Source organism: Arachis hypogaea, chromosome 15 (assembly GCF_003086295.3).
Source record: "Arachis hypogaea cultivar Tifrunner chromosome 15, arahy.Tifrunner.gnm2.J5K5, whole genome shotgun sequence".
Lineage (NCBI taxonomy): Eukaryota > Viridiplantae > Streptophyta > Magnoliopsida > Fabales > Fabaceae > Arachis > Arachis hypogaea.
Genome location: NC_092050.1, coordinates 107,186,265 through 107,201,482, shown reverse-complemented (window position 1 = coordinate 107,201,482; position 15,218 = coordinate 107,186,265). Strand labels below are relative to the sequence as shown.

Below are 15,218 nucleotides of genomic sequence, written 5' to 3'. Positions count from 1 at the left end.
GATTGGAGCTATGTTTCATTGATAGTTTGGAATTTATAGTATATTCTCTTCTTTTTATCCTATTTGATTTTCAGTTGCTTGGGGACAAGCAACAATTTAAGTTTGGTGTTGTGATGAGCGGATAATTTATACGCTTTTTGGCATTCTTTTTAGTATATTTTCAGTAGAATCTAGTTACTTTTAGGGATGTTTTCATCAGTTTTTATGTTAAATTCACATTTCTGGACTTTACTATGAGTTTGTGTGTTTTTCTGTGATTTCAGGTATTTTCTGGCTGAAATTGAGGGACTTGAGCAGAAATCAGATTCAGAGGTTGAAGAAGGACTGCTGATGCTGTTGGAGCCAAATCTGGCGTCCAGCGCCAGAAAAGGAGCCAAAACCAGAGTTGAACGCCCAAACTGGCACAAAAGCTGGCGTTCAACTCCAAGAAGGACCTCTACACGTGCAGCACTCAAGCTCAGCCCAAGCACACACCAAGTGGGCCCCGGAAGTAGATTTATGCATCAATTACTTACTTCTGTAAACCCTAGTAGCTAGTTTATTATAAATAGGACCTCTTACTATTGTATTAGACATCTTTGGTCTCAGTTTTAATCCATTGTTCATCTTAGGAGACTATTGATCACGTTTTAGGGGGTTGGCCATCTCGGCCATGCCTGGACCTTCACTTATGTATTTTTAACGGTAGAGTTTCTACACTCCATAGATTAAGGTGTGGAGCTCTGCTGTTCCTCAAAGATTAATGCAAAGTACTACTGTTTTCTATTCAATTCATCTTATTTCGCTTCTAAGATATCCATTCGCGCCCAAGAACGTGATGAAGGTGATGATTATGTGTGACGCTCATCACCATTCTCCCCTATGAACACGTGCCTGACGAACACTTTCGTTCTACATGAAATAAGCTAGAATGAATATCTCTTAGATCTCTTAACCGGAATCTTCGTGGCGTAAGCTAGAATGATGGCGGCATTCAAGAGAATCCAGAAAGTCTAAACCTTGTCTGTGCTATTCCGAGTAGGATTCAATGATTGAATGACTGTGACGAGCTTCAAACTCGCGATTGTTGGGCGTTAGTGACAGACGCAAAAGGAGGGTGAATCCTATTCCAGCATGATCGAGAACCGACAGATGATTAGCCGTGCTGTGACAGAGCATGTGAGCATATTTTTCACTGAGAGGAGGGGATGTAGCCACTGACAACGGTGATGCCCTTGCATAAAGCCAGCCATGGAAAGGAGTAAGACTGATTGGATGAAGATAGCAGGAAAGCAGAGGTTCAGAGGAACGAAAGCATCTCCATTCGCTTATCTGAAATTCTCACCAATGAATTACATAAGTATTTCTATCCCTATTCTATTATTTATTATTCGAAAACATCATTATCAATTTATATCTGCCTAACTGAGATTTGCAAGGTGACCATAGCTTGCTTCATACCAACAATCTCTGTGGGATTCGACCCTTACTCACGTAAGGTATTACTTGGACGACCCAGTACACTTGCTGGTTAGTTGTATCGAAGTTGTGAACCATGGTATTGGCACCATGTTCTTGGCGCCATTGCCAGGGAAAGAAAGAGCCATGAATTTTACATAATTAAAGTGTAATCACGATTACGCGTACCAAGTTGCTCACGTTGCCAGGGATTGTTCGAGCCTGGACATCACAATTTCGTGCACCAAGTTTTTGGCGCCGTTGCTGGGGATTGTTCGAGTTTGGACAACTGACGGTTCATCTTGTTGCTCAGATTGGGTAACTTTCTTTTCGTTTTCTTTTCAAAAATATTTCAAAAATATTTCAAAAATTTCTCATCTGTTTTCGAAAAAAAATAAAAATGTTTTCAAAAATATATTTTTCTTCAGAATTTTTAAGAATGAATTATAGTGTTTCATGGAGCATGTTGAAGCCTGGCTGGCTGTAAAGCCATGTTTAATTCCTTTGGGAATGAGTATGTCAGGCGTGTCATGTCTGAGTTACATACTAAAGCTTGGCTGGCTATTAAGCCATGCCTGACCCTTTGATTGGAGCTTTAGAGCATAAGATTCCTGGAATTCATATTAAAAATTTTGGAATCCTTATTTTCTTTTTCAAAAGAATTTTTGAAAAATATAAAATAAAAATCCAAAAAAAATTAGAAAATCATAAAAATCAAAAATATTTTTGTGTTTCTTGTTTGAGTCTTGAGTCATATCATAAGTTTGGTGTCACTTGCATATGCATCTTGCATTTTTCGAAAATTTCATGCATTCATAGTGTTCTTCATGATCTTCAAGTTGTTCTTGGTAAGTCTTCTTGTTTGATCTTGATGATTTTTTGTTTTGTGTCTTTTCATGTTTATCATATGCATTCTTGAATTCTTAATGCCTAAGCATTAAAGAATTCTAAGTTTGGTGTCTTACATGTTTTCTTTGCATAAAAAATTTTTCAAAAATATGTTCTTGATGTTCATCTTGAAATTCAAAGTGTTCTTGGTGTTCATCTTGACACTCATATCATTCATGCATGCATTCATTGTTTTGATCTAAAAATTTCATGCATTGCATCATTTTTCTTGTTTTTCCCTTGCATCATAAAAATTCAAAAACCAAAAAAAAAAAATCTTTCCCTTTTTTTCTCATCAAATTCGAAAATTTGAGTTGACTTTTTCAAAAATTTTTAAAATCAGGTTGTTTCTTATGAGTCAAATCAAATTTTCAATTTGAAAATCTTATCTTTTTCAAAATCTTTTTCAAAAATCAAATCTTTTTCAAATTTCTTAGTTATTTTTGAAAATTCTAACAATATTTTTCAAAAATCTTTTTCTTATTTTTATATCAAATTTTCGAAAATAACATAATCAATTAATGTTTTGATTCAAAAATTTGAAGTTTGTTACTTGCTTGTTAAGAAAGATTCAAACTTTAAGTTCTAGAATCATATCTTGTGATTTCTTATAAATCAAGTCATTAATTGTGATTTTAAAAATCAAATCTTTTTCAAAACTAATTTCAATCATATCTTTCCAAAAATATCTTCTTATCTTATCTTTTTCAAAAATATCTTTTCAAAATATCTTTTCTAACTTCCTAACTTCTTATCTTTTCAAAATTTGTTTCAACTAACTAACTAACTTTTTGTTTGTTTCTTAACTTTTTCAAAACTACCTAACTAACTCTCTCTCTCTAATTTTCGAAAATATCTTCCCTCTTCTTCAAAAATTTCTTTTTAATTAACTAATTATTCTTATTTTTATTTTTAATTTTAAAAAAATTTTTCGAAAAAATACTAACAATTTTTAAAAACCATTTTCGAAAATCACTAACTCTTTTTCAAAATAATTTTCGAAAATTATCCCTCCCCCATCTTATTCTATTTATTCATTCATATCCTAACATCTCATCTCACATCTCTGTCATCCTCACAGTTGTGTTTCTTCCATTATATTACATTCTTTGTCTCCCCCTCTTCTTCTACTCACACAGGGATCCCTATACTGTGGTATAAAGGATCTCTATTATTATTATTATTTTTCTGTGCCATCTTCTTTGTCATATGAGCAGGAGCAAGGATAAGAACATTCTTGTGGAAGCAGATCCAGAACCTGAAAGGACTCTGAAGAGAAAATTAAGAGAAGCTAAAATACAACAATCCAGAGATAACCTTTCAGAAATTTTCGAACAGGAAGAGGAGATGGCAGCCGAAAATAATAATAATGTAAGGAAGATGCTTGGTGACTTTACTGCACCTAATTCCAATCTACATGGAAGAAGCATCTCCATTCCTGCCATTGGAGCAAACAACTTTGAGCTGAAACCTCAATTAGTTTCTCTGATGCAGCAGAACTGCAAGTTTCATGAACTTCCATCTGAAGATCCTTTTCAGTTCTTAACTGAATTCTTGCAGATATGTGATACTGTTAAGACTAATGGAGTAGATCCTGAAGTCTACAGGCTCATGCTTTTCCCTTTTGCTGTAAGAGACAGAGCTAGATTATGGTTGGATTCTCAACCCAAAGACAGCCTGAACTCTTGGGATAAGCTGGTCACGGCTTTCTTAGCCAAGTACTTTCCTCCTCAAAAGCTGAGCAAGCTTAGAGCTGATGTTCAAACCTTCAGACAGAAAGAAGGTGAATCCCTCTATGAAGCTTGGGAAAGATACAAACAGTTGACCAAAAAGTGTCCTTCTGACATGCTTTCAGAATGGACCATCCTGGATATATTCTATGATGGTTTATCTGAGCTATCAAAGATGTCACTGGACACTTCTACAGGTGGATCCATTCACCTAAAGAAAATGCCTGCAGAAGCTCAAGAACTCATTGACATGGTTGCTAATAACCAGTTCATGTACACTTTTGAAAGGAATCCTGTGAATAATGGGACGCCTATGAAGAAGGGAGTTCTTGAAGTTGATACTCTGAATTCCATATTGGCTCAGAATAAAATATTGACTCAGCAAGTCAATATGATCTCTCAGAGTTTGCATGGAATGCAAGCTGCATCCAACAGTACTCAAGAGGCTTCTTATGCAGAAGAAGCTTATGATCCTGAGAACCCTGCAATAGCAGAGGTAAATTACTTAGGTGAACCTTATGGAAACACCTATAACTCATCATGGAGAAATCACCCCAATTTCTCATGGAAGGATCAAAAGCCTCAACAAGGCTTTAATAATGGTGGAAGAAACAGGTTTAACAATAATAAACCTTTTCCATCATCCACTCAGCAACAGACAGAGAACTCTGAACAAAATGCTTCTAATTTAGCAAATCTAGTCTCTGATCTATCTAAGGCCACTATGAGTTTCATGAATGAAACCAGGTCTTCCATTAGAAATTTGGAAGCACAAGTGGGCCAGCTGAGTAAAAGGATCACTGAAATTCCTCCAAGTACTCTCCCAAGTAATACAGAAGAGAATCCAAAAGGAGAGTGCAAGGCCATTGACATAAGCACCATGGCCGAACCTGGGAGGAGAGGAGAGGACGTGAATCCCAAGGAGGAAGACCTCCTGGGACGTCCAGTGGTCAATAAGGAGCTTCCCTCTGAGGAACCAAAGGACTCTGAGGCTCATCTAGAGACCATAGAGATTCCATTGAACCTCCTTATACCCTTCATGAGCTCTGATGAGTATTCCTCTTTTGAAGAGAATGAGGATGTTACTGAAGAGCAAACTGCCAAGTTTCTTGGTGCAATCATGAAGCTAAATGCCAAATTATTTGGCATTGATACTTGGGAAGTTGAACCTCTCTTGTTCATCAATGAACTAACTGATCTGGATCAACTGACATTGCCTCAGAAGAGACAGGATCCTGGAAAGTTCATAATACCTTGTACTATAGGCACCATGATCTTTAAGGCTCTATGTGACCTTGGTTCAGGAATAAACCTCATGCCCCTCTCTGTAATAGAAAAACTGGGAATCTATGGGGTGCAAGCTGCTAAAATCTCATTAGAGATGGCAGACAATTCAAGAAAACAGGCTTATGGACAAGTAGAGGACGTGTTAGTAAAGGTTGAAGGCCTTTACATCCCTGCTGATTTCATAGTCCTGGATACTGGAAAGGAAGAGGATGAATCCATCATCCTAGGAAGACCTTTCCTAGCCACAGCAAGAGCTGTGATTGATGTTGACAGAGGTGAAATAGTCCTTCAATGGAATGAGAACCCCCTTGTGTTTACAACTCAAGGATCTCCCTCTGCAACCATGGAGAGGAAGCATGAAAAGCTTCTCTCAAAGCAGAGTCAACCAAAGCCCCCACAGTCAAACTCTAAGTTTGGTGTTGGGAGGCCACAACCAAACTCTAAGTTTGGTGTTGAACTCCCATATCCAAACTCTAAGTTTGGTGTTGGAGAGTCTCAACAAAGCTCTGCACATCTGTGAGGCTCCATGAGAGCCCACTGTCAAGCTATTGACATTAAAGAAGCGCTTGTTGGGAGGCAACCCAATTTTTATTTATCTAACTATATTTTTCTTAGTTATATGTCTTTGTAGGTTCATGATCATGTGGAGTCACAAAATAAATATAAAAATTGAAAACGGAATCAAAAACAGCAGAAGAAAAATCACACCCTGGAGGAGCATCTGTCTGGCGTTCAGCGCCAGAACAGAGCATGGTTCTGGCGCTGAACGCCCAAAATGGGCAGCTTCTGGGCGCTGAACGCCAGAACAGGCATGGTTCTGGCGTTCAACGCCAGAAATGGCACACAAATGGGTGTTGAACGCCCAAAATGGCCACCAACCTGGCGTTGAACGCCCAGAGTTGGGTACAAAGGCATTTTTACATGCCTAATGGGTGCAGGGATGTAAATCCTTGAACACCTCAGGATCTGTGGACCCCACAGGATCCCCACCTACCTCCACTCACTTCTTCTCACCACTCTCTTTCACACAACCCCATAAACACTCTTCCCCAAAAACCCTTCACCAATCACCTCAATCTCTCTTCCCCATCACCTCTTCACCACTCACATCCATCCACTCTTCCCCATAAACCTACCTCATAAACTCCACCTACCTTCAAAAATTTAAAACCAATTTTCCGCCCAAACCCACCCATACGGCCGAAACCTTTCCCCCCCTCCCTTCCCTATATAAAGACCTCCATTCTTCATCAAATTCACACAACACATCCCTCTACACTCCTCTTGGCCGAAACCATATCTCCCTCTCCCTCTCCATATTTCTTCTTCTTCTTCTTCTATTCTTTTGTTTATTGCTCGAGGGCGAGCAATATTCTAAGTTTGGTGTGGTAAAAGCATAAACTTTTTGTTTTTCCATTACCATTGATGGCATCTAAGACTGGAGAATCCTCTAGAAGAGGGAAAGGGAAGACAAAAGCTTCCACATCCGAGTCATGGGAGATGGAAAGGTTCATCTCCAAAGCCCATCAAGACCACTTCTATGATGTTGTGGCCAAGAAGAAGGTGATCCCTGAGGTCCCTTTCAAACTCAAAAGAAATGAGTATCCGGAGATCCGACATGAAATTCAAAGAAGAGGTTGGGAAGTTCTAACAAATCCCATCCAACAAGTCGGCATCCTAATGGTTCAAGAGTTCTATGCCAATGCATGGATCACCAAGAACCATGATCAAAGTAAGAACCCGGATCCAAAGAACTATGTTACAATGGTTCGGGGGAAATACTTAGATTTTAGTCCGAAAAATGTGAGGTTGGCGTTCAACTTGCCAAACATGGAAGAGAACGCACGCCCCTACACAAGGAGAGTCAACTTTGATCAAAGGTTGGACCAAGTCTTATGGACATATGTGTAGAAGGAGCTCAATGGAAGGTTGACTCCAAAGGCAAGCCGGTTCAACTAAGAAGATTGGACCTCAAGCCTATAGCTAGAGGATGGTTGGAGTTCATTCAATGCTCAATCATTCCCACTAGCAACCGGTCTGAAGTTACTATAGACCGGGCCATCATGATCCACAGCATCATGATTGGAGAAGAGGTGGAAGTTCATGAGATTATACCTCAAGAACTCTACAAGGTGGCTGACAAGTCCTCCACTATGGCAAGGTTAGCCTTCTCTCACCTCATTTGCCATCTATGCAATTCGGCTGGGATTGACATAGAGGGAGATGTCCTCATTAAAGAGGACAAGCCCATCACTAAGAAAAAGATGGAGCAAGCAAGAGAGCCCATTCATGAAGCTCAAGAGGCGCAGGAAGCTCATCACCATGAGATCCCGAAAATGCCTTAAATGCACTTTCCTCCACAAAACTATTGGGAGCTAATCAACACCTCCCTAGGAGAATTGAGTTCCAATATGGGACAGCTAAGGGTGGAACATCAAGAGCACTCCATCATGCTCCATGAAATAAGAGAAAATCAAAAAGCAATGAGGGAGGAGCAACAAAGACAAGAAAGAGACATAGAAGAGCTCAAAGACATCATTGGTTCCTCAAGGAGGAAACGCCACCATCACTAAGGTGGACTCATTCCTTGTTCTTACTTTACCTGTTTTTCGTTTTCTATGTTATGTGCTTATCTATGTTTGTGTCTTCATTACATGATCATTAGTAGTAGTAACTATGTCTTAAAGATATGAATGTCCTATGAATCCATCACCTCTCTTAAATGAAAAAATGTTTTAATTCAAAAGAACAAGAAGTACATGAGTTTCGATTTTATCCTTGAACTTAGCTTAATTATATTGATGTGGTGACAATGCTTCTTGTTTTCTGAATGTATGCTTGAACAGTGCATATGTCTTTTGAAGTTGTTATTTAAGAATGTTAAATATGTTGGCTCTTGAAAGAATGATGACTAGGAGACATGTTATTTGATCATCTGAAAAATCATAAAAATGATTCTTGAAGCAAGAAAAAGCAGCAAAGAACAAAGCTTGTAGAAAAAAAAAAGAGAAAAAAATAGGAAAAATAAATAGAAAAAAAATAGAAAGAAAAAGCAAGCAGAAAAATCCAAAAGCTCTTAAAACCAAGAGGCAAGAGCAAAAAGCCAATAACCCTTAAAACCAAAAGGCAAGGGCAATAAAAAGGATCCCAAGGCTTTGAGCATCAGTGGATAGGAGGGCCTAAAAGGAATAAAATCCTGGTCTAAGCGGCTAAACCAAGCTGTCCCTAACCATGTGCTTGTGGCGTGTAGGTGTCAAGTGAAAACTTGAGACTGAGCGGTTAAAGTCAAGGTCCAAAGCAAAAAAAGAGTGTGCTTAAGAACCCTGGACACCTCTAATTGGGGACTTTAGCAAAGCTGAGTCACAATCTGAAAAGGTTCACCCAATTATGTGTCTGTGGCATTTATGTATCCGGTGGTAATACTAGAAAACAAAGTGCTTAGGGCCACGGCCAAGACTCATAAAGAAGCTGTGTTCAAGAATCATCATACTGAACTAGGAGAATCAATAACACTATCTGAACTCTGAGTTCCTATAGATGCCAATCATTCTGAACTTCAATGGATAAAGTGAGATGCCAAAACTATTCAAGAGGCAAAAAGGTATAAGTCTCGCTCATATGATTGAAGTTATGTTTCATTGATAGTTTGGAATTTATAGTATATTCTCTTCTTTTTATCCTATTTGATTTTCAGTTGCTTGGGGACAAGCAACAATTTAAGTTTGGTGTTGTGATGAGCGGATAATTTATACGCTTTTTGGCATTGTTTTTAGTATGTTTTTAGTAGGATCTAGTTACTTTTAGGGATGTTTTCATTAGTTTTTATGTTAAATTCACATTTCTGGACTTTACTATGAGTTTGTGTGTTTTTCTGTGATTTCAGGTATTTTCTGGCTGAAATTGAGGGACTTGAGCAGAAATCAGATTCAGAGGTTGAAGAAGGACTGCTGATGCTGTTGGATTCTGACCTCCCTGCACTCAAAGTGGATTTTTTGGAGTTACAGAACTCGAAATGGCGCGCTTCCAATTTCGTTGGAAAGTACACATCCAGGGCTTTCCCCCAATGTATAATAGTCCATACTTTGGCTAAGAATAGATGATGTAAAGTGGCGTTCAACGCCAGCTTTCTACCCAAATCTGGCGTCCAGCACCAGAAAAGGAGCCAAAACCAGAGTTGAACGCCCAAACTGGCACAAAAGCTGGCGTTCAACTCCAAGAAGGACCTCTACACGTGCAACACTCAAGCTCAGCCCAAACACACACCAAGTGGGCCCCGGAAGTGGATTTATGCATCAATTACTTACTTCTGTAAACCCTAGTAGCTAGTTTATTATAAATAGGACCTCTTACTATTGTATTAGATATCTTTGGTCTCAGTTTTAATCCATTGTTCATCTTAGGAGACTATTGATCACGTTTTAGGGGGTTGGCCATCTCGGCCATGCCTGGACCTTCACTTATGTATTTTTAACGGTAGAGTTTCTACACTCCATAGATTAAGGTGTGGAGCTCTGCTGTTCCTCAAAGATTAATGCAAAGTACTACTGTTTTCTATTCAATTCATCTTATTTCGCTTCTAAGATATCCATTCGCGCCCAAGAACGTGATGAAGGTGATGATTATGTGTGACGCTCATCACCATTCTCCCCTATGAACACGTGCCTGACGAACACTTTCGTTCTACATGAAATAAGCTAGAATGAATATCTCTTAGATCTCTTAACCGGAATCTTCGTGGCGTAAGCTAGAATGATGGCGGCATTCAAGAGAATCCGGAAAGTCTAAACCTTGTCTGTGCTATTCCGGGTAGGATTCAATGATTGAATGACTGTGACGAGCTTCAAACTCGCGATTGTTGGGCGTTAGTGACAGACGCAAAAGGAGGGTGAATCCTATTCCAGCATGATCGAGAACCGACAGATGATTAGCCGTGCTGTGACAGAGCATGTGAGCATATTTTTCACTGAGAGGAGGGGATGTAGCCACTGACAACGGTGATGCCCTTGCATAAAGCCAGCCATGGAAAGGAGTAAGACTGATTGGATGAAGATAGCAGGAAAGCAGAGGTTCAGAGGAACGAAAGCATCTCCATTCGCTTATCTGAAATTCTCACCAATGAATTACATAAGTATTTCTATCCCTATTCTATTGTTTATTATTCGAAAACATCATTATCAATTTATATCTGCCTAACTGAGATTTGCAAGGTGACCATAGCTTGCTTCATACCAACAATCTCCGTGGGATTCGACCCTTACTCACGTAAGGTATTACTTGGACGACCCAGTGCACTTGCTGGTTAGTTGTATCGAAGTTGTGAACCATGGTATTGGCACCATGTTCTTGGCGCCATTGCCAGGGAAAGAAAGAGCCATGAATTTTACATAATTAAAGTGTAATCACGATTACGCGTACCAAGTTGCTCACGTTGCCAGGGATTGTTCGAGCCTGGACATCACAATTTCGTGCACCAAGTTTTTGGCGCCGTTGCTGGGGATTGTTCGAGTTTGGACAACTGACGGTTCATCTTGTTGCTCAGATTGGGTAACTTTCTTTTCGTTTTCTTTTCAAAAATATTTCAAAAATATTTCAAAAATTTCTCATCTGTTTTCGAAAAAAAATAAAAATGTTTTCAAAAATATATTTTTCTTCAGAATTTTTAAGAATGAATTATAGTGTTTCATGGAGCATGTTGAAGCCTGGCTGGCTGTAAAGCCATGTTTAATTCCTTTGGGAATGAGTATGTCAGGCGTGTCATGTCTGAGTTACATACTAAAGCTTGGCTGGCTATTAAGCCATGCCTGACCCTTTGATTGGAGCTTTAGAGCATAAGATTCCTGGAATTCATATTAAAAATTTTGGAATCCTTATTTTCTTTTTCAAAAGAATTTTTTGAAAAATATAAAATAAAAATCCAAAAAAAATTAGAAAATCATAAAAATCAAAAATATTTTTGTGTTTCTTGTTTGAGTCTTGAGTCATATCATAAGTTTGGTGTCACTTGCATATGCATCTTGCATTTTTCGAAAATTTCATGCATTCATAGTGTTCTTCATGATCTTCAAGTTGTTCTTGGTAAGTCTTCTTGTTTGATCTTGATGATTTTTTGTTTTGTGTCTTTTCATGTTTATCATATGCATTCTTGAATTCTTAATGCCTAAGCATTAAAGAATTCTAAGTTTGGTGTCTTACATGTTTTCTTTGCATAAAAAATTTTTCAAAAATATGTTCTTGATGTTCATCTTGAAATTCAAAGTGTTCTTGGTGTTCATCTTGACACTCATATCATTCATGCATGCATTCATTGTTTTGATCTAAAAATTTCATGCATTGCATCATTTTTCTTGTTTTTCCCTTGCATCATAAAAATTCAAAAACCAAAAAAAAAAAATCTTTCCCTTTTTTTCTCATCAAATTCGAAAATTTGAGTTGACTTTTTCAAAAATTTTTAAAATCAGGTTGTTTCTTATGAGTCAAATCAAATTTTCAATTTGAAAATCTTATCTTTTTCAAAATCTTTTTCAAAAATCAAATCTTTTTCAAATTTCTTAGTTATTTTTGAAAATTCTAACAATATTTTTCAAAAATCTTTTTCTTATTTTTATATCAAATTTTCGAAAATAACATAATCAATTAATGTTTTGATTCAAAAATTTGAAGTTTGTTACTTGCTTGTTAAGAAAGATTCAAACTTTAAGTTCTAGAATCATATCTTGTGATTTCTTATGAATCAAGTCATTAATTGTGATTTTAAAAATCAAATCTTTTTCAAAACTAATTTCAATCATATCTTTCCAAAAATATCTTCTTATCTTATCTTTTTCAAAAATATCTTTTCAAAATATCTTTTCTAACTTCCTAACTTCTTATCTTTTCAAAATTTGTTTCAACTAACTAACTAACTTTTTGTTTGTTTCTTAACTTTTTCAAAACTACCTAACTAACTCTCTCTCTCTAATTTTCGAAAATATCTTCCCTCTTCTTCAAAAATTTCTTTTTAATTAACTAATTATTCTTATTTTTATTTTTAATTTTAAAAAAATTTTTCGAAAAAATACTAACAATTTTTAAAAACCATTTTCGAAAATCACTAACTCTTTTTCAAAATAATTTTCGAAAATTATCCCTCCCCCATCTTATTCTATTTATTCATTCATATCCTAACATCTCATCTCACATCTCTGTCATCCTCACAGTTGTGTTTCTTCCATTATATTACATTCTTTGTCTCCCCCTCTTCTTCTACTCACACAGGGATCCCTATACTGTGGTATAAAGGATCTCTATTATTATTATTATTTTTCTGTGCCCTCTTCTTTGTCATATGAGCAGGAGCAAGGATAAGAACATTCTTGTGGAAGCAGATCCAGAACCTGAAAGGACTCTGAAGAGAAAATTAAGAGAAGCTAAAATACAACAATCCAGAGATAACCTTTCAGAAATTTTCGAACAGGAAGAGGAGATGGCAGCCGAAAATAATAATAATGTAAGGAAGATGCTTGGTGACTTTACTGCACCTAATTCCAATCTACATGGAAGAAGCATCTCCATTCCTGCCATTGGAGCAAACAACTTTGAGCTGAAACCTCAATTAGTTTCTCTGATGCAGCAGAACTGCAAGTTTCATGAACTTCCATCTGAAGATCCTTTTCAGTTCTTAACTGAATTCTTGCAGATATGTGATACTGTTAAGACTAATGGAGTAGATCCTGAAGTCTACAGGCTCATGCTTTTCCCTTTTGCTGTAAGAGACAGAGCTAGATTATGGTTGGATTCTCAACCCAAAGACAGCCTGAACTCTTGGGATAAGCTGGTCACGGCTTTCTTAGCCAAGTACTTTCCTCCTCAAAAGCTGAGCAAGCTTAGAGCTGATGTTCAAACCTTCAGACAGAAAGAAGGTGAATCCCTCTATGAAGCTTGGGAAAGATACAAACAGTTGACCAAAAAGTGTCCTTCTGACATGCTTTCAGAATGGACCATCCTGGATATATTCTATGATGGTTTATCTGAGCTATCAAAGATGTCACTGGACACTTCTACAGGTGGATCCATTCACCTAAAGAAAACGCCTGCAGAAGCTCAAGAACTCATTGACATGGTTGCTAATAACCAGTTCATGTACACTTTTGAAAGGAATCCTGTGAATAATGGGACGCCTATGAAGAAGGGAGTTCTTGAAGTTGATACTCTGAATGCCATATTGGCTCAGAATAAAATATTGACTCAGCAAGTCAATATGATCTCTCAGAGTTTGCATGGAATGCAAGCTGCATCCAACAGTACTCAAGAGGCTTCTTATGCAGAAGAAGCTTATGATCCTGAGAACCCTGCAATAGCAGAGGTAAATTACTTAGGTGAACCTTATGGAAACACCTATAACTCATCATGGAGAAATCACCCCAATTTCTCATGGAAGGATCAAAAGCCTCAACAAGGCTTTAATAATGGTGGAAGAAACAGGTTTAACAATAATAAACCTTTTCCATCATCCACTCAGCAACAGACAGAGAACTCTGAACAAAATGCTTCTAATTTAGCAAATCTAGTCTCTGATCTATCTAAGGCCACTGTGAGTTTCATGAATGAAACCAGGTCTTCCATTAGAAATTTGGAAGCACAAGTGGGCCAGCTGAGTAAAAGGATCACTGAAATCCCTCCAAGTACTCTCCCAAGTAATACAGAAGAGAATCCAAAAGGAGAGTGCAAGGCCATTGACATAAGCACCATGGCCGAACCTGTGAGGAGAGGAGAGGACGTGAATCCCAAGGAGGAAGACCTCCTGGGACGTCCAGTGGTCAATAAGGAGCTTCCCTCTGAGGAACCAAAGGACTCTGAGGCTCATTTAGAGACCATAGAGATTCCATTGAACCTCCTTATACCCTTCATGAGCTCTGATGAGTATTCCTCTTTTGAAGAGAATGAGGATGTTACTGAAGAGCAAACTGCCAAGTTTCTTGGTGCAATCATGAAGCTAAATGCCAAATTATTTGGCATTGATACTTGGGAAGTTGAACCTCCCTTGTTCATCAATGAACTAAGTGATCTGGATCAACTGACATTGCCTCAGAAGAGACAGGATCCTGGAAAGTTCATAATACCTTGTACTATAGGCACCATGATCTTTAAGGTTCTATGTGACCTTGGTTCAGGAATAAACCTCATGCCCCTCTCTGTAATAGAGAAACTGGGAATCTATGGGGTGCAAGCTGCTAAAATCTCATTAGAGATGGCAGACAATTCAAGAAAACAGGCTTATGGACAAGTAGAGGACGTGTTAGTAAAGGTTGAAGGCCTTTACATCCCTGTTGATTTCATAGTCCTGGATACTGGAAAGGAAGAGGATGAATCCATCATCCTAGGAAGACCTTTCCTAGCCACAGCAAGAGCTGTGATTGATGTTGACAGAGGTGAAATAGTCCTTCAATGGAATGAGAACCCCCTTGTGTTTACAACTCAAGGATCTCCCTCTGCAACCATGAAGAGGAAGCATGAAAAACTTCTCTCAAAGCAGAGTCAACCAAAGCCCCCACAGTCAAACTCTAAGTTTGGTGTTGGGAGGCCACAACCAAACTCTAAGTTTGGTGTTGAACTCCCATATCCAAACTCTAAGTTTGGTGTTGGAGAGTCTCAACAAAGCTCTGCACATCTGTGAGGCTCCATGAGAGCCCACTGTCAAGCTATTGACATTAAAGAAGCGCTTGTTGGGAGGCAACCCAATTTTTATTTATCTAACTATATTTTTCTTAGTTATATGTCTTTGTAGGTTCATGATCATGTGGAGTCAAAAAATAAATATAAAAATTGAAAACGGAATCAAAAACAGCAGAAGAAAAATCACACCCTGGAGGAGCATCTGTCTGGCGTTCAGCGCCAGAA

General features: G+C 38.0%; 2 non-coding genes across 2 annotated transcripts; both read right to left on the bottom strand.

Moving 5' to 3' along the window:
• Positions 1 to 4,068: 4,068 nt before the first annotated feature.
• On the bottom strand, positions 4,069 to 4,176 carry LOC112752520 (small nucleolar RNA R71). The gene has a single exon (XR_003176954.1). It is a non-coding gene; the product is annotated as a small nucleolar RNA R71 (small nucleolar RNA).
• A 9,024-nt stretch (positions 4,177 to 13,200) lies between these two features.
• Positions 13,201 to 13,308, bottom strand: LOC112752519 (small nucleolar RNA R71). The gene has a single exon (XR_003176953.1). It is a non-coding gene; the product is annotated as a small nucleolar RNA R71 (small nucleolar RNA).
• Between the last annotated feature and the right edge of the window lie 1,910 nt (positions 13,309 to 15,218).